At 36.1% G+C, this 22,679-nt stretch overlaps 2 long non-coding RNA genes across 2 annotated transcripts; one reads left to right on the top strand and one right to left on the bottom strand.

The window, feature by feature from the left end:
- Positions 1–2,891: 2,891 nt before the first annotated feature.
- On the top strand, positions 2,892–5,994 carry LOC127869535 (uncharacterized). Its single transcript, XR_008044662.1, has 3 exons — positions 2,892–2,989; positions 3,798–3,944; positions 4,480–5,994. It is a non-coding gene; the product is annotated as an uncharacterized LOC127869535 (long non-coding RNA).
- Positions 5,995–6,420: 426 nt separating this feature from the next.
- Positions 6,421–8,457, bottom strand: LOC127869534 (uncharacterized). The gene is made up of 3 exons (XR_008044661.1): positions 8,364–8,457; positions 7,529–7,666; positions 6,421–6,975 (listed from the first exon to the last, which is right to left on the bottom strand). It is a non-coding gene; the product is annotated as an uncharacterized LOC127869534 (long non-coding RNA).
- Between the last annotated feature and the right edge of the window lie 14,222 nt (positions 8,458–22,679).

The raw sequence follows: 22,679 nt of genomic DNA, 5'->3' as shown, positions 1-22,679 counted from the left end.
GCATTGTAAATACAGGCGTTCGATTGAATGTGGAAGACAATATTAACAACAACCTCGTCAATCCTGAAATTTTACGAAGTCCAACTTCTTACATGTCTGTACTGCTTGGAGCCTCCCTTTATTACACAGAAATAAATTATTTCATCGTTGATATTTGCATTTTTATACATTTGTCATACAGTTTTGAAAAAAATAGAACACACGTTTCAGCTTTCAGTCTTATTAATTGTTTACTTTTCTTAAATCTAACTAGAAATGGCGCGGCAGAGGCCGACGCGTATCCCCACGCCGCATGTTTGACCCAGGGGCGCCCCAGGGTTGGTAATGGGACCATGCATAGTTAAGATTGATCGTATAGTCATAAGAGAAGTTCAGCATCAATTAGAAGTGAATCGGTGTAGAAATTAAGAAGTTAAGTAAAAGGTAATTTTGAGTGGGTGTGGCCTATGTGGGCGAGGCGCCCCAGGGTTGGTAATGGGGCTATGCATAGTTGAGATTGACCGTATTGTCATAAGAGAATTTCAGTATCAATAAGAAGTGAATCAGTGTAGAAATGAAGAAATTATAGTAAAAGGCAATTTTTTGTGGGTGTGGCCTATTTGGGCGGGGCGCCCCAGGGTTGGTAATTGGGCCATGCATAGTTGAGATTGATCGTATTGTCATAAGAGAAGTTCAGTATCAATTAGAAGTGAATCGGTGTAGAAATGAAGAAGTTATAGTAAAAGGCAATTTTGTGTGGGTGTGGCCTATGTGGGTGGGGCGCCTCAGGGTTGGTAATGGGGCCATGCATAGTTTAGATTGACCGTATTGTCATGCATAGTTGAGATTGGCCGTATTATCATAAGAGAATTTCAGTATAAATTTGAAGTGAATCGGTGTAGAAATGAAGAAATTATAGTAAAAGGCAATTTTGGGTGGGTGTGGTCTATGTGGGCGGGGCACCCCAGGGTTGGTAATGGGGCCATGCAAAGTTGAGATTGACCGTATTGTCATAAGAGAGGTTCAGTATCAATTTGAAGTAAATCGGCGCAGAAATGAAGAAGTTAATGTGAAATAACATAAAAAATGAGTGAAAATCTCTGACCCGGCCCCACTCCAACCCCCATAACTTTTGACCCAGGGGTCAGATCAAAATAAATTCCAAATAGTGCAGGGCCGCACATATGCTCATAGCTACCAGGTGTGTAAATTTCAAGGTTCTAGTGCTTATAGTGTAGGAGGAGATAGTGGCCAGGACGGACAGACAGACGGACGGACAGACGGACGGACGGCGGAGATAACTACAATTTCCCCACGCTTTTCAAAAAGCGTGGGGATAATAATATTAAGATTGTGTTTACGGAGACTTCGTACAATTACAGGAATATTTTAAGCAACTTAATGCGCACATTTTAAGATCATTAACGTTTCTTCTTCTGTATACAAATACCCTGGACTGTTTAACCTTCGATTATGTATAGCAAAGCGGTTTATTAACTTACACTGTATAACCCGATTGTATTAAGATCAATACAATACTTACAAATGACGCCCTTAAAACGGTTCCCACAATGAAAGCAACAACCAGAACTGACGCCGACGAAACAACCACAACTGAAATGCATTAGTTTTATATAAAACCCAGGCGGTTTTAGCACAGCGGGCCCGCGGTGCCTGGACTTCAAAATCCATTTCGCCGCGGCGCTTGATTTTCCGATCATGATGCCGCAACGCCGAAAAGTTTACATGCCCTTTGTAATCTCTGATCCGTCTGCATTCGGCCAACGACCAATCCGTATAAGCTGTATGTGCAAAGGCTTAGATAAGACGCGAGCACGATTTACGGGTCGTTTATAGGTGTCAACTATGGTGTTTGCCCCCTAATAATGGTCGATAATGATCGATTATTACTGGTGCACATGGCTTAAGAGCAATTAAAGGTATGCGCGATTTTGTTGATGTTTTATTTTAGTTGCAAACAACTATGTCAGCGGTGTTTCAAGAATAATCACTGTTGTTTGTTGCGGTAGTGTGTACTATAATAACAGAACAGAAATTGTGTTTTATTATGACTTGCAGTATAATAAAACAAACAAAGCATGATTAAGATGATTCATGTCACGTTAATCATATGATTTTAGTAAAATACGGTGTACATTTAAGCGTAATTGAAGTTATATTAACGGTTAATTGAAGTCAACTCTCATTTGATTGCTCCCCAAAACTTAAAATGTTTTCACACTATTTCAAACGCGACTAAAATTAACAGCACCAACGTTTAATGCATTCACATCAAATAGTTAATTCGATATTTTCGGAATACGATATATATCTGCAACAAAGTTATCTTTAGTTTGTGGGCACGCCAGAATGCTACGATCTAAGATACGACCAGTCCCTCTGCCTGGAAAATCTGCAGTTACCCATTTCATTGTCAGTACTACTAATAATCGTCGCTGTAAGAGATTGCAATAAGTGAAAGTTTCCAGGACGTTTAAATGATCCTCTAACCTCTGACCCACCAAACAAGCGACTCAAACAGCAGCCAGTGGGTTCGACAGTAGTTGGACGCAATATTGTCCATGGGTAATACATTTTGAAGGAGGTAAGAATATCTTTACTTTTTTATAAGTTTGTAGTGAAAGCAACACTAAATGAAATCGCAAGTGAATAATAATTGAAAGCAGACAGATATTGTGTTGCATCAATTATAAGACTCTACAGATGATAAAATTTCAATATGAATGTCACTTTATAAACATATAATATACTATTAAATAAAACAGTTGTTGGTATGATGTGCTCTTTGTGTATTCGTCACATGTGCAGATCATTACGTTCTAGATGAAGCAGTCGGTACTGCTCCGTGGGTACTTGACTAGACTGTCAAGAATATAAAAACACACGAAAAAAAGCTTTTTGCTGAAACACCGGGGATGAACAACTTTTGTCACGTGACCGCAAAAGTCAACGCCGGTTGCAGAAACAGATTGTAATCTTGTACATTAAGGTAAGTTTTGTTGTTTTTTCATATAATCAAAATTTCAGTTTTTAACAAGTGATAGCCTATGACACAGTATACTAAATAAACTTTTATTTGAAATGATTCCATTGCCTTTACTGTTTCCACTTTCCGAGAACACTTCGACACAAAATTCTGAAATGCATTGCAAACGCTGTTTGTTTATGTGGTGTTGATGATTTTCTTTCAACAATATTGGTTTAACGACTGAATTAGTATGATTTTACACTTCATTTTAATATATTTAATAAGATTCATGACAAAAATAGCGGTGCAAATTGAAAAATATCTTATTTTTTTGTTTTGTTTTGTTTTGCAAACGCAGGTTGGTATTTCTTGAGCAATAGGAAATGGCAAACGCAGGTTGCGAGAATATTCAAAGGATAATGAAACGCACACTGTACACATTTTTGAAAGTCTTCTAAAATATGATATGGTTACAAATACGAAAATATTAACTATTCAACACAATATATGACTACGGAACTTCAATTGAGGACATTTAAACAGAGCGGAAATATGCTTATCAACACATTAAGTACTGTTACAAGTATATTGAACCACAACGTGCGTTGCCTCCTTTAAGCGGACCTCGAATGACGCTAAACGCGCCAAAACTCACGAAAATCCCGTGCATTAGTAAACACGCATGTTTATTGAACTGTGACGAAAAGAATAGCAGATAGTGTGTCACATCCAATCACTTGCGTTTCATATCTCTTTTGGTGTAGTCTTTAAAACTTTATAAAAACATTTTAGAAATATATTTTAACAAAAAGTAATTCTTTCATTACAGAAACATGACGCTCGTGTGTGAAATCTGTGGAAAGACATTTAAATCGAAGTGGGGGTTAAAGCTTCATGATAAGCGCCACAGAGGGACTGGACGATTCGCCTGTTGTGGAAAAACATTTTACACAAAACAGGCGTTCAACAGACACAGGTTTGTATTTTTTTTGTTTTTAGTACAATGCTAGGTTCTGTCGGTTTAAAAATCAAGATACAATTCAACATAGGTCATTGCATTCTGAGCGAAAGTATGTTTTTATAACCTAGTTGCAAAGCACTATTTAAAATGTTTTGAATGGTGTTTTCGAAAAAAGCCGGCTTTAAAACACTTAACACATTATTACTAGTGTGGTGCATATTGGTGTGCTCATTATAGTATTTAGTTTTTAACGACCATAATTGTCCAGATAAATTTCAATGCAAATTGTCACTGAACAATTGGAATTTACACCGTATAAATCCAGAATGTACGCGTTCCGATACTTCACGTATGTAATTGGACCCTTAAACATATTATTTAATGCGTATTTTGGATTTTGAAATGCGTAAATACGCGTTAACGCGCCTTATCTGGAGCGCTTCTGACGACCATCATTTTGTTAAGTTCCACATTGTTATGGATAATATTCTGTGTGTATTTTTCTGTATTGAATAATAATTCAACAGTTCCATTTGTTTTTGTTATATAGATGCAGCATTCATGGTGTTGAAAAGCCGTTCCCCTGTGAACAATGCGGCAAAAAGTTTTCAACCAAAGATGACCTGAATCGTCACGTCCGGAGGGAGGTTGCTGCAAAGCAATTTACCTGCTCAATTTGCAATGCAACGCTCCGGGAGAAAATTGACCTTCAGGCCCACCTTGCCACCCACAATGGAGAGAAAAACTTTGCTTGTGATATGTGTGAAAAGAGGTACAGGCACCGCAGTAGTCTATCAAAGCACAGATCTGCAAAGCACCGGGCCTAGTCATCTGTTGCATGACGATGATAAGACCAAGAATTATTTTTAATTCTTACCAATGTGCCGTGGTTATTTTCTTAATTATTGAAAATACAGACTGTCATACAATAATATATAGTATTACGCGTGTTTTTGCGTCTTAAACATTGTGTTTCATATCGTTTATCTTGTGTTGTTTTGTTTGATATTCCTGTTTTTAATAAGATTATTGTTGTAATATTTATCATTCTAATTTAAAATGATTATGATAATGGTTGATCTCATACAAATTATTGTGTTCATTATTGCTCATCTGTGATTACTGTTGATCTCAGCCCATGAATTGTGATTTATATTGATTATCTGTGATTATTGTTGATCTTATCAAAATAATTGTAATTTATGTTGATTATCTGTGAATTTTTTATCTTAACCTATTAATAGTGATTTATATTATCTGTGATTATTGTTGATCTTATCAAAATCATTGTGATTTATGTTGATTATCTGTGATTAGTGTTGATCTCAACCGATTAATTGTGATTTATATAACCAGTGATTATTGTTGATCTTTTCAAAATCATTGTAATTTATGTTGATTATCTGTGATTATTGTTGATCTTTTCGAAATCATTGTAATTTATGTTGATTATCTGTGATTATTGTTGATCTTTTCAAAATCATTGTAATTAATGTTGATTATCTGTGATTATTGTTGATCTTTTCAAAATCATTGTAATTTATGTTGATTATCTGTGATTATTGTTGATCTCACCATATCCGCTGGAATATACATTTGAGCCGCGCTCTGTGAAAAGGGGGTTTAATGCATGTGCGTAAAGTGCAGTCCACATAGGCTAATCAGGGACGGCACTTTCCGCTTTTATGATATGTTTTGTTAAAAGAAAGTCTCTTCTGAGCAAAAATCGAGTTTATCGGAAAGGTTTGTCCCTAATTAGCCTGTACGGAATGCACAGGCTAATATGTGACGACACCTTACGCACATGCATTAAACCCCCTTTTCACAGAGCGAGACTCATTTGTAATCTGCGATTTTTGTTTATCTATTTCGAATCAATATGATTAAAATATATTTTTGGTGAGTTAGCTTTTTGTCTCATTGGAATCATTGTGCGAATTGTCAACAATTACATGTAAATCTGTAATTCCTTCTCAAGTTGCACATAGGCCAGTTTAATGTTTTGCGTATAAGCTATTATTGCGATACGGGATATTCTTTGCAGCAATAAAACAATTAATCTGCATATGTTTGGTTCGTTTTGTTGTTAAAGACACTGATCTTGTTTGCGTTCAACCGCTGGGTTTTTCAATGTTTTTCACAGTATAGTTAGACTTATCTCGGTGAAGTGTACTTTGTCATGGATGTAGTATGCCTTCAGCTTTATTTTAAGTATTATCTCCAACAATCATATTGTAAGATTGTCAGGATTCTCACGTTACACATAAAGACATTATATTGTATGACCAATATGAAGACACTAGTGATTTGCAAGGCGCCCATGTAAAGGTCAATAGTTATTATTATATTTAAAGTTTCGGATCAAAAGATAATGGTATACACCTAAAATGAAAACTATGTCTTGCAGAATAAGAGGAATCGATTGTTTTATTTGCTTCATGATACCTCTCTCCTTATAGGTCCACATTATTTATCATTATGCAACTAAAAGAAAGATACCTTTTTTTTAATTAACAAGATACAAGATACATGGCATTTTTTAGAAACTGTAATTTTAAAACTTGAAACAAATAACAGCAAACAAAATAAAGTTAGATCCAATATGTCTGTTGTTGTTTCAAATCCCCCAAAAAGGTTGAATATACCGGTAGGCCTCGTTAAATGAAGCATCCCACAGCGTCAATATAGGCAGCATATTATACGGCCCCAATATTGGTAGCTCCTCAATGCATAAACATAGAAAGAGCAACACAAAATCAAATTCAGTAGCATTACACGGAATCAATATAGGTAACGTTGGTTAACGAATATCAAAAATGACAGCTGTCTTTTAAAGAACTACAAACTGTCGTATGATATTATGATTTCCTTTTACGGGTCAATGTCAATTCCCATTTTTGATGTTAGAAGCATTTTGCTGTCATTTCGTCTTGCCCTCTCCCATCGGACACCCAACGTTCCCTTCTGGAGAGCGTTTCTGCTTGTTGACACGGTGTCAAATTTTCGTTTAGGTTCCTTCCGTTTTGGAATGTCAAATTCGTGGTCCCTGAAACATGATATTTGTTATCGAAAACTATTTATTTTACAACATTTACCATCTTATTTACTGAGAGCGAGTTTTTCAGCTTGACATCATCCGAAGCAAAGACAATAAAATGTAATCACAATTTATGTCGAATCATGAATTATTAACAGTACTGAGTATCATTTTCAGGCAATTATGACCCCTGTACTCGTCGACGGTTCGAACCCGTGTCCTAGACTCTTAGTGAATACATGAAATTGATCTTCTTCAACTTGGCAATTAACCTTTTTGACGACAGATGCAAATTAATCCTGTTGAATATTACGTATTGATAAGTTTATATAACGAATTTCACATTTTAGGAAACATCTGCATTAGACACATATAATCCTCTTCATTACAATGCATTTTCTGAGCACGTGCCTCAGTGTACAAAGCATACCTTTAAAATAAAATAAATGTTGACTGTCTCCTGGCAATTAAATAATGATTCATTTTAAAAAGACTTTTGTTGTAGACATCTCTAAACCTAAAACATTTTTAAATAATTTTAAATCACAGGATCTTGGCTTACTTTAATCTTATTTTTCGAATGATGTCATTCTGCTGTTGCGTATTGCATCCGTCACTGTTGGTCGGCTGTGCAGTGCTGCTCTCAGTTGATCCAGTCAAGCCATACACATGGGAGCGACTAGTACGGTAAAAAAACTTCCTGAAATCATAAAATTTGATTTAGATTATTTTCTGAAAGCCAATGTGAACACAATCGGTTTGAATTATATCATACCTATATATTTTGGTATGCCATGTAAACGATATTCTTCAAATACCTGATTATTGATTGACATTAGACCGCGTTACACGAAATTCGGATAATATGGGCGATATTTGAATAATAAAATATCGCGCGTCGCCGCGACTGTCGCGCAAAATATCGTGTATCGCTTCGTGTGTCGTGTGTCGCCCTTGATGAAAGAAGGGCAAGAATATAGATGTCACTATCCGGATTCCGTAATCTTAACCAACCTGCGTTTGCCATAATCCAGCTTCAGCAAACTGCGTTTGCTCAACCAACCCGCGTTTGTAAATTTTTGAAATAGCAAGAACTGCCCAAATTAAATATAACAACAACAACTTATATCGCAAATACAATAAATCATCAAAAATTAAGCATCGTGTGCTCTCATTTTTCTAGAAATATGATTTATTCGTGAATGGAAAGTAAAAAAATATAAAATCAAACTGCGTTTGCATCGAAAATCTAAAGTTTGTGTCGAAGTGTTCTTAAAAACTGCAAAGCTTTGAAACAAGTGCAATGCGTCTTAATATGCGAAAAGGTATGAAGCATGTCATAAGCTTTGTATTGTCCAGAAATTTTAACATATTCTCTATAAAAAGATGAAAATTACCTGACGGAGCGGGATTCCTGATGTAATTCAACAACCTGCGTTGACTTTTGTGGTCACGTGACAAAAGTTGTTCATCCCCGGTGTGAAATATCTCATTGTGTTAAACCGAAGGGATTTAAAATTCTAATTTCAGTGTAATTTGACAAATTGTGTGTATTTTAAACTGCGATAGGGCATCAGCACAATGAAAATGGTAATAACAGAAAATCGTGCTCTCCCGAAGTCTTATGTCCTCAATGTTCTGGTGATGGTCATCATTGAAGAACCTGCCAATGAGGCAGTGGACTTCGGAAGAAGGGCGGATGCCTGGCAACAGGAGAAGCCTCGGAGAACAGTTCTTCCAAGTTAACATTTATATATGTATATGTGTGGTAAAATATGTTATTGTCGTTGTGGGGTTTTTTGCAATAATTTTGTAGTGCGTTCTAATGCCTACTGTTATTTTTCTTGTTATTTCATATTATAAAATATGCCTTAAATGAAATAAATTGTGGAAAAATAAATAAACAATAAAATAAATAGTAGTATTTCAATAGCTCAAAAGTAGTGTGTATTTTATAAAAGAACATGAAGAGAAGTGGTTAAATAGCTCTAAAGTATTGTACATTGTGATTAAGAAAAAAAAAAGAAAATAAATAAAACATTGAAAGCGAAATGGGCACCCTTCCGTACCAACCCCCATTCCGCGATGTCATGCCGCTGTGACTGACCAAATTCCTGGGGAAATGCCTGTATATATATATATATATATATATATATATATATATATATATATATATATATATATATATATATATATATATATATATATTTATTTATTTATTTATATATATATATTTATTTATATAAACCATATATTCCAGTTTATACCGGGTACGTCTTATTGAACCATGTGACAAATATAAAACGTAGGTAAAATAAGCTATTTAAACCAGATATAAATTTCAAGGTTTAAATACACCTGAACATGTATATTGAGAACAGTGTACTATATAAGCGCGTGCGCACATAAATCAAACGATATTTATAACTACCAATAACTAAAAATAACTTATCAGACATTTTCCTTACCTACTATTGATCACTCCTTAGTGGAAGAAACGCTAAAGCAATTTACTGTAAAGCAAACGTATTTGATATTTGAAATATGTAATTAGTAATTTGTAGTTATAAGCTCATCTTTTTTTTAGCAAACTTATATACCAAAACTTATCAAGTTAAAAACGTATACAAAGCACACTTTATGTTTGAGTGTTCTTATCGCCATTCTTATGTTAAACCACAATAAAAAAATTAATAAACTAATCTGTATCATGTACAGACTGTTAACATGAGTTTGGCAGTAGTGAGGGAAAACAACACCATATATTAAAATTGTATGACATTATATGATAGCCACTCGATTTTCAGCATCTGTGGCGAAATCTTATTATTAGAACTAATTATGGCATTTTTGTGTAAAAAATACTCAATGGAACAACAATTTCATGAATAAAACAACGAAAAAAACACTTATATAACTTGGTCGACCACATTTAAACTCATGTTGTTATCGGTTTTCGGTCATGGAGAGCATTCTTTTGATAATAAAAACTAACATGGTCATTAAAATATAAACACTGTGCTGGTGGTGGTGGTGGTGATAGTGGTAGTGGAAGTGGTGCTGGTGGTTGTATCGTTGGTGGCGGCAGTGGCGGCGGTGACGGCTGAGCCGCGTTGGCGGCGTTGGCGGCGTTGGCAGCGTTGGCGGCGTTGGCGGCGTTGGCTGCGTTGGCGGCGTTGGCGGCGTTGGCGGCGATTTTCATTCGTGGTTGCGCCACTCGCAAAAATATTATTTTCTATGATCACTCGTTAAAATAAAATTGATTTTCCAACGAATCCAACACATATCCTTTATATCTTGCTAAGTATAATTACTACATGGCCAGCAATGAACCCAGCTTTAATATTTTCAGCTTGAATTCTGCAAGATCAAAGTTATTCTACTGTTCAAAACGAACTTGTTGTGAATGTGCATATTCGAGTTAATTTGACATATCTTGTCGAAGAGAATATGCAATCTATTACAATGTAACTATATAGCTTTAAGTTAATTTCAAAATAGGAACGGTGTCATGTCGTATCAGTGTATGCATATCAAACGTGACCATATTTCCTAATCAAATTGAGATACTCTCTTCACAAAACTTAACAGTGCGCGAATATGGCATCAGTCTTATCATATAATGTTCAAGCTTCTTAATTATATGCTTGATGCGCATACTTGATCTTGTGCAGTTTTTTTTAAACTAAACTTACTGCCAAACTTTTACCGATTACCCCGTTAAATGATAACAACTTTCTAAGTCGACAAGTCAAATAGGCAAGATTAAATCCTGCTTTACCCGATACAAAAAAGTAACAAATCTGATTTTCATTGTTTAATTTTCCAGTATGCTGTCGATTACTGTCCCGGCGGCAAGGCATATAAGTTGGCAAGAAAATTTGACTCTTGCTTTTATTTTGAAACTGCAGGTGTGATATAAAAAACGCTTCTAAGTGGATTTAACACGATTCATCCAAGTTATTTTGTTGCTATAAACAAATAAGTTATCAGTTAACAGCATCCGAAATGTTCTTGTTTCGAGAAAAGAGTTTCTGATACGTGAAAGTGAGCTACATCTAACAGGCAATCGCTACAGTAGACGTTATTTTTGCATCACCACTGTGTTTTCCATACATTAAACATAACAATAAATAAAGGACATACCAAGTAAAATTCCGGTTTGGATACTCGTTCTCGAAAATAATATGATTTCGATGACAGGACATTTGAAAGCGAACGGTATATTCACTGTTCTATGCGTCTATGCTTATTTCCTGCGTTGATTTCGCAGTATCAACATTGTCAGTGGTTTTATATTCTTGAGGAAGGATAATTATTTTCATAACACTATTTCGCATAGTCGAATCGTCCGAAATCGTTTAGTTTCAGGCGCAGGCAATAACGGCACAGGATAATATTACGTATGTGTATGTCTGTATGTACACAACAACCATGGTACCCATGACGAACACACTTTCTATAAAAACATTTGATCGGTTTCGTGTGGTGGACTATAAGAGTAATTAAAATACATGTTGTCCGAAAATATGTAAGAGCTAGTTATCAGTACGTGTTTATAAAATGTTTCTAAGATTTTATCTGGATTAGTTCTTGGTTTTCCGATACAATCAGCAAGTACACCTGGTTCTTTGTTCGTTTCACATTGTGTTTATTTTAAATAATTATGTTATTCGCTGCAAATGCAACCACGTAATCCACCCGTAGCGTATGTTTTTACTTAAAGACACCATTATATGCAAGCACGGGTATATGATTGACTTTAATGTTTTTGTCTACAGCAATCAACCCTAAATGGGCATAATACATGTATAAAAACGCGTTATAGCGAGCGTGTGTCTTTGGAACAAGGCGCATTAACTTGTTTAGTACTGATAAAACATAACTTTATGTGTATGACGCGAGATTAATGAGCTGATGATGGTTGCATCATTGATTTAAACTTATGCTACCTTTTACTGCATGCACTTAATCTGAATTATTTACTCCTGGGATCTCTGAATCTCAGACATAGTCCAGTACAGCTGCAACTGTGGCATAAGTTTACAGACGGTCGCATTCATAGCGCATTGTATCTCATGGTATTTTTGCAATTTATTATGATATTTTTTACAAATAATGAATATTTTTATTAACAATAATGTGCCTTAAACAATAAAATACATACTTAATATTGTGTTTGCACCTTGTCGTTTGATAATGCAATTATCTACGTTCTTTTTCGAGTTAATTTTTTTTTCAAAATTGAAGATAAATGTCAATATCGGCCCTATACATGTATTCAAATAAATACGTAAACATGAAAAATCAGTGCTTATTATTATTTTTTGTATAAATTCCCATTACGCAATTCAATCCATCCTTACTTGTCCTTAACTGTCCGCAATATTCCAGAACTATATTCAACAACGCGCGCAGTGTTTGTGTTGTTTTTGTTTTTTCTGTTGTTTTTTAATTTTAATAAAGTCAAATTATACCATTGCTTATATTTATCACCTGGGAACCGTTTTACTAAGCAACTTACGCAAGTTTTGACTTACGCATATATTTTAAAATAATTGAATTTCATTTATATCACATTGATGCAAATTAATTTTTACTTGCGATGTAACATTTTATTATGGATTTTATTAAAACATACAATATGTCAATGTAGCAAGAATTTGAAGGCAAAACTTGGCACACTTGTGGGGCCCGGTGGGCCACGCATGCCCCAAGTTCGAGCGCCCGTCCCGGTGCCGTCGTTTCCGGTGAAACTGCTGCGGAGCAGGCGCTTACGGGCCCGTATGAATTTAAAATATGTGCGTAAGTCTACGAATTGCGTAAGTAGGTTAGTAAAACGGTACCCTGGGCTATAAGATTAGCCTTTGATTTTGATCACCGTTTCGTCAATCGTTCTTATGTACAAAGAATTAAAAACTTCTCGGAGAGATAAGTGCGAATTCAGGCTTCCATTATGGGGTAACTGGGCCAATACGTTGTGCTCTAAAAGCAGGATTTCGTACGTTAAGCTGGTTATCGTATCAGAATTTACGCTGGTAAAAGTGCCAAAAGTAAATTCGCGCTCTCACACAAAATATTTTGTATCCGCACCTGGTGCATTGCTCAGATAAGATATTATTATTTGATCAAAGTGTTACTTGTAAACCATCTATAAAATATGTGTATAATTTTCGATCATATGAATTTTAGAAACGTATTTATACAAACAGTTTTTCTTATGGTTAAAGTGTATTGTCAAAAAATACAGAAACGAAATGGGAGTCATTATTAACAAATTCTAAGTTGAATCAAATCAGCTTTTGATTACAATTGTAGGTAATATTTCATTTTGTTAGAGTAATAAATACCACTTTAAGCGTGTTGTTCATTTCCGCATACAGTTCATCAAAAAATATATGTCAGAATGCGACGAAACTTGGCACACTTTTGCGGCCCGGTGGACCACGCATGCCCCAAGTTCGAGCGCCCGTCCCGGTGCCGTCTTTAGGAAAAAATACACCAAATCTTATTATCTCAAACGGCCGTCAGTATTTAAATAAGTAAGCCTTATGAGCACATGTAATAAAGATGTTCTCATTAAGTTATCTGTCTTTGTGAAAGACGCTCTGTTAAACATGAAATCCATATTGAATGTTGTTTAGAATACCAGCTGAAATGTTATGTTCCGCTGGATTGGTTGTGTGTTTGTTTATCTGATTGTTTGTTTGTGTTATGTATATAATCCTCATAATGCAGTTCCAGTACATGTAACAACATGAGGTGAAATAGAAATGTCTGCTTGTGTTTCCGCATCTAATGCATATGTGTTAAAATTATTATAATGATCCGTATCGACTCTACTTTATTATCCATCTTTCACATTTCTCTAGACGACTAAAGAAATAATTAATATCTACTCTTATAGAAATGTTAAATATACGTGTCTGTTTAATTTGTTGCCATAGTGACATTATCAAAAATGTGCACTATCTATTAGTATTATAAGCATATTCATCCACATTATATGCGTAAGATAATCCACTGTCCATTTTGGTTCCTGCAAACAAACTAACTATTGAACATTTTACGAAATGTATACGGTAGACAGACCATGATTTCTGGTTTATCTAACAAGATACTTGATTTATGAGATTAAGAGGTTTAAAATGACAAGATCTGTATACAGCAAGAGGCAACAGCACACCTAGTATTTCACCATATTATTGTTTAATTTTATGACAACAGAGACTGCATCAGTCTAAACAAAAACTAACTGTAATATAATAAAACCATGTCTTGACAAACTGAAGACTTTTCTTCCGTGCTGCACCTATGCGGCTTTAACACCGCACCTTACCGCCACCGTAACAACGTAATTACATAATTAATAACATATCGCCGTGTTAGGGGTCGTTAAAACAAGGTATGCATCGATATTCGGCCTTGTAACCAGTTACTGTGATAAATGTAATACATATGGCTGTACCAATGTATTGTGATGCAAACTATCAGCAGGAATGGGTGTATTGATAAAGTATCATAGGAATACATACTTATAGTTAAACACGTTTCGAGAAGGAAATTATAAATATGGATGGCATGTACAAATGGTTAAACAAACGTTACGGACCGACTTATATTTGACATTACTATGTACCCAATTTTATTGTTCAAGATACAGTACTTGTAAATAAGATGTAACATGGCAAATAAATATAGAATACAATGAAACTAAAGCAACTAACTAACTAAGCCTATACTAAGTTTTTGCAATAGTACTTAAATTGATAATGAAAATTATATTTAGCAATAAAGTAAGGTTTGTAATGGACATTCTCTACCATGCGAGCAATCCTAAAGCATCAAATACTGTGACAGTTTATGTGACAATGAATTAACGATAATGGCTGTGTATCTGCCAGTTCTAGGTAAACCTATTTTTACAATTTTACTGAGAACACTATTAATTGCAGAGCATTGACTATAAGCATTTTACAGACAATTTAAATCGCGCTATTAAACAGCGCTTTGATTAAACGTTTTCTACAACTTAAACAAACAAATTCGTGTAATATTGACTGCCGCTGTAACTTAAAAGTTTGTCATTAACATTTTTGTTAAATATCAATCAAAGTACAAGTGTCTGAAAAAGAAGAAATTTTTTCTGATATATGTTGTTTATATCCATGTTACCAAATGTTCAGATGTATTTGCGCATTTATAATTTATTTAAAATAAACAAACCGACCCATGAACCGACATCGTTAACTCCAGTTACACTCTACGACCTGGTAATTGACGAGTTTTAAGGTTTTCAAATAGATTAATAAAAAAAACATACAAAGCATGAAAACTATATGTGTAAAAATGATAAACGTGACGCAATTAATAAGGAAACCAGAGGAAAGAGATATCCTACGGAGTCAAACACAAATTATGAGACGGCAATAAATCGATGAGAATACATGAGCCTCGCTCTGGGGAGGCCGAGCTTCATTCTCAAGGAGCATGTGTCGCCCCAGGGAGGCCGAGCTTCATTCTCATGGAGCATGTGTCGCCCCAGGGAGGCAGAGCTTCATTCTCATGGAGCATGTGTCGCCCCAGGGAGGCCGAGCTTCATTCTCAAGGAGCATGTGTCGCCCCAGGGACGCCGAGCTTCATTCTCAAGGAGCATGTGTCGCCCCAGGGAGGCCGAGCTTCATTCTCATGAAGCATGTGTCGCCCCAGGGAGGCCGAGCTTAATTCTCATGGAGCATGTGTCGCCCCAGGGAGGCCGAGCTTCATTCTCAAGGAGCACGTGTCGCCCCAGGGAGGCCGAGCTTCATTCTCATGGAGCATGTGTCGCCCCAGGGAGGCCGAGCCTCATTCTCATGGAGCATGTGTCGCCCCAGGGAGGCCGAGCTTCATTCTCAAGGAGCATGTGTCGCCCCAGGGAGGCCGAGCTTCATTCTCATGGAGCATGTGTCGCCCCAGGGAGGCCGAGCTTCATTCTCAAGGAGCAAGTGTCGCCCCAGGGAGGCCGAGCTTCATTCTCATGGAGCATGTGTCGCCCCAGGGAGGCCGAGCTTCATTCTCGAGGAGCAAGTGTCGCCCCAGGGAGGCCGAGCTTCATTCTCATGGAGCATGTGTCGCCCCAGTCCGCAATCGCTTATCAAGAACAAAACTTTCGACTAAACCTCAATTCCGCTAAAAGAGACTTTTTGCAAACACAAATACCATAACAGAGGAAAGTATCGCCCATGATTAACCTGTGCAGTATAGGACGACACTTTAAGCACATGCATAAAGCCTGCACATGCATATATATTTCTTCTCATTGGATAAAAAGCTCTAGTCACGAAAATAGTATCAGGTATGGGAATATGCGATTCAACTTTGTCGAGAGATTCAAATACATGTATATGTGATCCTTTTTAAAATACAACATATGTGTCTTTTGCAGATATGCAGATTTGCTCATGTATGTATCGTCGTGCATAAGAAAAGATAACAGATACATAAAAAAGCAACATACAACAAAAACCAATGTTGCTAAATTTTATGCGCAACGTAAATGTAGTCTTCTGAATTATATTCATGGTCCAAACAAACAACTGGAAAAGAGGTCGTGCCCTTTTTATAAGGGTTTGTTAGGGATGCCCCCACTTTTACATGTTAGAACCTTAATGGTGCAATTTAGGGTACAATAAACAATATTTGTTAGCTATTCGTTTTACATGATTTCAGAACACAATATAAACATGACAAATGATTAAAATAATGTATTATTACCAAAATAAATAGTTCCATTCTTAATAATATGTAATAAAATACACATAACCGACAGATCTGAAAACACCCATTAACCAGTTCCTTTACTTGGCTAAATGGAAATTGCTTTTTTCATTCCATTGAGATTTCGATTCAACTTCCAAATACGTTTTTATTCCATACCGTGACGCAGATTAATCTGCATTGATCTTCTTTAATCCTAAGAACTTCCAAGCAATTTTGACAAGTGTACATGACTATCCACACTAACGTTAATGAGTTTCTTTTGAGTCCGACTCTAAGACTAATACGTAGTGTGGTTATTATAGGATTTAAACATTATCACAATATTTAACTTTTTACGCCCCCGGTAGGGTACGTGGCATATAGCAGTTGAACTGTCTGTCTGTCTGTCTGTCTGTCTGTCTGTCTGTCTGTCTGTCTGTCTGTCTGTCTGTCGGTCGGTCTGTCTGTCTGTCTGTCTGTCTGTCTGTCTGTCTGTCTGTCTGTCTGTCTGTCTGTCTGTCTGTCTGTCTGTCTGTCTGTCTGTCTGTCTGCTGCCTGCCTGCCTGCCTGCCTGCCTGCCTGCCTGCCTGCCTGCCTGCCTGCCTGTCTGTCTGTCTGTCTGTCTGTCTGTCTGTCTGTCTGTCTGTCTGTCTGTCTGTCTGTCTGTCTGTCTGTCTGTCTGTCTGTCTGTCTGTCTGTCTGTCTGTCTGTCTGTCTGTCTGTCTGTCTGTCTGTCTGTCTGTCTGTCTGTCTGTCTGTCTGTCTGTCTGTCTGTCTGTCTGTCTGTCTGTCTGTCTGTCTGTCTGTCTGTCTGTCCGAAAACTTTAACATTGGCCTTAACTTTTTCAATATTGAATATAGCAACTTGATATTTGGCATGCATGTGTATCTCATGAAGCTGCACATTTTGATTGGTCAAAGGTCAAGGTCAATGTCATCCTTCAAGGTCAAAAGTAAAAAAATACAATTCAAAGGAAGTAAAAAGCTTTAAAAGGGAGATACTTTCTAAACCTGCCAAATGATATATTGAAATTTTATTTAAAAGCGGCACAATAGGGTGCATTGTGTTTCTGGCAAACACATCTCTTGTTTTTATTATAGCGTATGGATGTTGTATTGATCTCCGCTTTTCTGTCCGTCCGTTCGGCTACTATCTCCTCCTACACTTTTAACACTAGAACCTTGAAACTAACACACATGGTAGCTATGAGCATATGTGCCACGGTGACGGAATTTTGATCTGACCCCTGGGTCAAAAGTTATGGGTAAATAAATGGGATAAAAAAAAACACATTTTACTAACAACATGCGACGCACATGATAATAACTTATGACCCAGGGGTCAGATAAAAATTCCAAATAGTGCACCGTCGCACATATGCTCATAGCTACCATGTATGTACGCTTCAATGTTCTAGTGCTTATAGTGTAGGAGGAGATAGTGGACAACCACGCCCACCCACAATTTTGTTTTTACATAACTTCTTCATTTATTCACCTATTGGCTTCAAATGAATACTGAACATCTCTTATGACAACACGGTCTATCTCGACCATCCATGCCCACATTACCCACCCCAGGGCCATTGATAAAGGTAAAGGCAGCTTGGTTCCCGTCCTCTTTCAAATTTATCGAGAGGTCCACGGGTACAACTTCCCCGTACCCCCAAATTGTTCGTTCCCAAAATGTTTCGTACCCCAATTGTGTGTTCTTACCCAAAAGTTTTTTCGCTACGCCCTCGTGGTTTAATTACTTCGCATCGGAACTCCAAACCGATGGTTATTACCACAATAACCAACGCTTACACATCGATTATTTCTTAAATTACAGTGCAAGCATGCCATATTAAGTATTTCAACAACATTACAATATAATTGTAACCCCCATGGTATTCGAATATACGGGAGTGCATCGGACACGATTGTTTTATAAGGATGTCTATAAGGTCGATATCGACTAAACATAGGAATATATTCGAATAAGTGTTTTATTAAATGGTTTCTCAACACATAAACACGAATAAATTATGTTTTTGTAAAATTATGCAAGGTTGTCACCGGGAGCGTTTTTAGCAGGCATGCTACTCATTATTAGTTATTCAATCTTATGGAATGAAATATACACGATGTACCGCCATACGAATTCACATAGTCAATAAGGCAACTGAAATGTTGTAAACTGTTCATGGAGCTTTTTCGCCGCGCTCTGGGAAAACTGTGCTTAATGCATCTACGTAGTGTCATCCCAGATAAGTCTGTACAGTCAGCACAGGCTAATCATGGACGAGACTTTCCGCTTTTATAAAATTTGTCGTTTAAAGGAGGTCTCTTCAAAAAGACAACCCAGTGTAGGCGGCAGTGTAGTTCCTGTTCAGCAAATACGGATAGCACATGCAAATCTTGGATGGCACTATACGCCAATGCATTTAGCCCAGTTTTCCCATCAGTAGTTTTCATGTTTTGTACATTTTGTGCATTGTTATTGATTTGCTCAAAATGTGAAACGTAAACAAACTTTACATTAGTAATCTGTATAAAAATAGTATATTCCCATACGCCTTCAATGCCGATACTTATGTGGTGTATATATATGGTTGCCTTTCGGTGATAAAAGTATACATTCACTTGGATTACTTTTTATAATTTCAAATACATGTATCGATAGTGTTTATCCTTGAACTATGAGCTTTCATCTATAGATTTACTTCCCTACTAAATAATTGTTATTATGCAGAAATATATTATATGCAGACAACTCAGTTTTAAATTTTTACGATCATTACTTTAATGCATACACAAACCGAACGACTGTTACTTAAACCGCAGTGTTTTATTTTGATGTATTGCAGGTGTTTGATTGCTGTCAAAACTGTTGTTATCGTTGTTGATTAAATGAATTAACCACTGGAAATCAAACCCCTTTAAAACGTTGGTAATTGCTATCGTCTTATCATAAATCTATATACATGACTTGTTTAAGTTTTCGAACGACCATGTGTTCGCATCGTCACTTATTTGTTGGACTTCATCACTATACGTAAATGTGATAAACTTTCTTCTAGCTCTTACTGTGCCTTGTCGTTATGGATGCTTTATTATAGCATATTTGCATGACAAGAACACACCAACAAACGTGACATTATCATTTGTTAATCTGATTGTATTCAATGTTAAGTGTTAATGTAAAGTAGTCAAAGTGTATTTGATTAACCATGCACAAAATACATGGATTATATAAAGTCAAGCAGAGTCTTTCTTTAAACGACAAATACAATACACACAGAAAGTGTGGTTCGTGATGAATCCCTACGGACATACATGCTAGTATTGCACGACACTTAACGCATATATGCATTAAACCATTTATGCCTAGTGGACTCTCCCATCCTTCATAATTGGATCAATTTATTTCCAAAATTAGGGATGTTTGGTATATTTATTTCTATAATAAGAACATTTCTTACAGAAATTCCTGTAAGCAAACAGCGCAGACCCTGATAAGACGCCACAGCATGCGGCGTCTCATACGCTGCGGTGTCTCATCTGGGTATACGCTGTTTTCCAAAGCCTTTTTTTCTAGACGCTAGGCATAAAAGGGTTCAACCAACTATTTGATCGTATGAACAACAAAGGGAGCTAACCTTTGTTTACTACCACAATCAACACACTGTTGTTAAGAACTCCTGTCGTGGGAATAAAATCCACTGGAATGAACTTGGCATTATTGTTTGTGTAATTAGTTGTACGTATTTTGTATAATATATTTGTGTTCAGCCTGTATTACCTTATTGTTACACACATAGCGGTTAAACATTTTTTTAAATGTCTGTCACTTTTCATTGTTGGGTTTTACACGGATAAGACTGTTACGATTCGCCCAGCATAACTTTCCACAATGGTCATGTTGCATTATTTATCCAATAATGAATCATTAAAGTCCTCTTTAAGTTTCAGCCTATTTATTCGAGCTCGATGGTACAAAGATTCAACCTTATTGAGGCGCTCTTGGGTCCGTTTCCTGGGTAGAACCAGTACTTGGTATATATTGAAGAATCTAAAGAACGTTTGCTAATCGAGGGTAGACAATGCCAATCTGTGAAAATGTCTCTTTAAGAGATATACTTCGTTTTCCAATGAGTGCATTATGGACAGAAGTACAGATACATTGAACATATCTTTAATAATGTTATAAAAATCATTGTTTTAAAAAGCTTATATGTTGTTAACTATTTATCACTGCAATGATGGATTGACCATTTGTGAGTACTTGCATTCAAATGGAAGTCCATATATTCTCAATGAAATGTGCGTAGTACTGCCAACAGTTATCACGTATAAAACAGTCCTAATCCTGAATTATTGCCATTAGATCAAAGGGACATACCCAGGTACAGTAGAATGCAAAAACAGTTCATAACAAAATGTAATTATACTAATTAATCAACGGTCGAACGTTTAAACTATCGACCAGTTAGCGTTAGTAATAGTTTACAAAATGACAGAGCTGATGTTTAAAATTCGAATATAGACCGTACTTCCTTGAAACATTGGTTTGAAAGACGGAATCCATCTTTTGCAAGATATCCAGGTAACACATACTGTATCTGTAAATATGATCTATCTGATAGAAAGTGTGATACAGTGTATATAGTACCTTCCTAACTTATACGCTACTTTGTAATACCGTTTAATAGTTTACCCGCCATTAAACTATTGTTGTGAGTTCCCTACCGGAGCTTTACCACAGGCTACTACCGATGTTTTCTCCGACCGTTCTGTCTAACTTGCATTTTGTCCGTCCATGGTTCCAAGGAGCGGTTTTTAAACTTGCTGAACATACTCATCGATTCGTCAGCAAAGCCGTCTGGGCGCAAAACTTAAACAGCTTGAAATGTTCACAATATAGTATCACCTAACATCGGAATACATCTTAAACATGATTCTATTAGAATCCATGATTCTTATTTTCTTGGCAAAGGTCCAATATAAGGCGACTATTGTTGAAATAAAATTACTTAATAGTTCAATACTTGTAATTCGAAATGTGATCTAACATACGAAATGCTATTACTTTAATTGTGTGATTTTACATACACACACATTTCTAACAAAGTTCAACAGTTATATATTTATAACAAACAAATATAATCACTGTTTTGACTAATTGGACATTGCTTTGATTAAAAAACTGATACATGTAAAGGGAAATTACTTTCATGGCAATGCACCAAATTTTATTTGAAAGGTTCACCGCGGTATGAGGCTACTTGGCTGAGCTACTGTAAAAGCCTGATTTGCAAAATACTTTTTTTTTTAAATATAATGATTATTCGTTGATTCTTTCTGTTTGTATTAAATTACGTGTATACAATAACAATCCTCATAGATATAATTGTAGAGTACTTATTGGTTTGATGCCGAATAAAATACAATATAGCAGCAATAAAATGTATCGACTATTGAGGAAAATTAGGGAACCGTCTGTAAATTATAAATTAATTTATGTACAACCCTAAATTATAACTGAAAGGCCCTAATTATACCCGTACGACACTAAATCACAACTGTACGATCCTGATTAGTACATGAACGACCATGATTAATACCAGTGCGACCCTGAATCATACATGTACGACCCTGATTGATACACGTAAGAACCTTATTTATACATACATGTCATGTACGAACATAATCATACCTGTACGACCCTGGATAATTTATAAATTAGCTTGATTTATACATGATGTAAGACTTTGATGTATACATGCATGACGCTGGTTTAGACATGTACGACCCGGATTCATACTTGTATGATCCTGATTCATACATGTACGACCCTGCTTAATAAATGTACGAAGCTGATTAACACGTGTACGACCCTGATTCATACTTGTAGGACCCGGATTTATACATGTATGTGAACAATTCTGGGCTAACTGTACGCTGGAGCTGTTTAAAAAGGTTTATACCCACAG

This window comes from Dreissena polymorpha, chromosome 2, assembly GCF_020536995.1.
Source record: "Dreissena polymorpha isolate Duluth1 chromosome 2, UMN_Dpol_1.0, whole genome shotgun sequence".
NCBI lineage: Eukaryota > Metazoa > Mollusca > Bivalvia > Myida > Dreissenidae > Dreissena > Dreissena polymorpha.
This window is presented reverse-complemented; position numbering and strand designations above follow the sequence as displayed.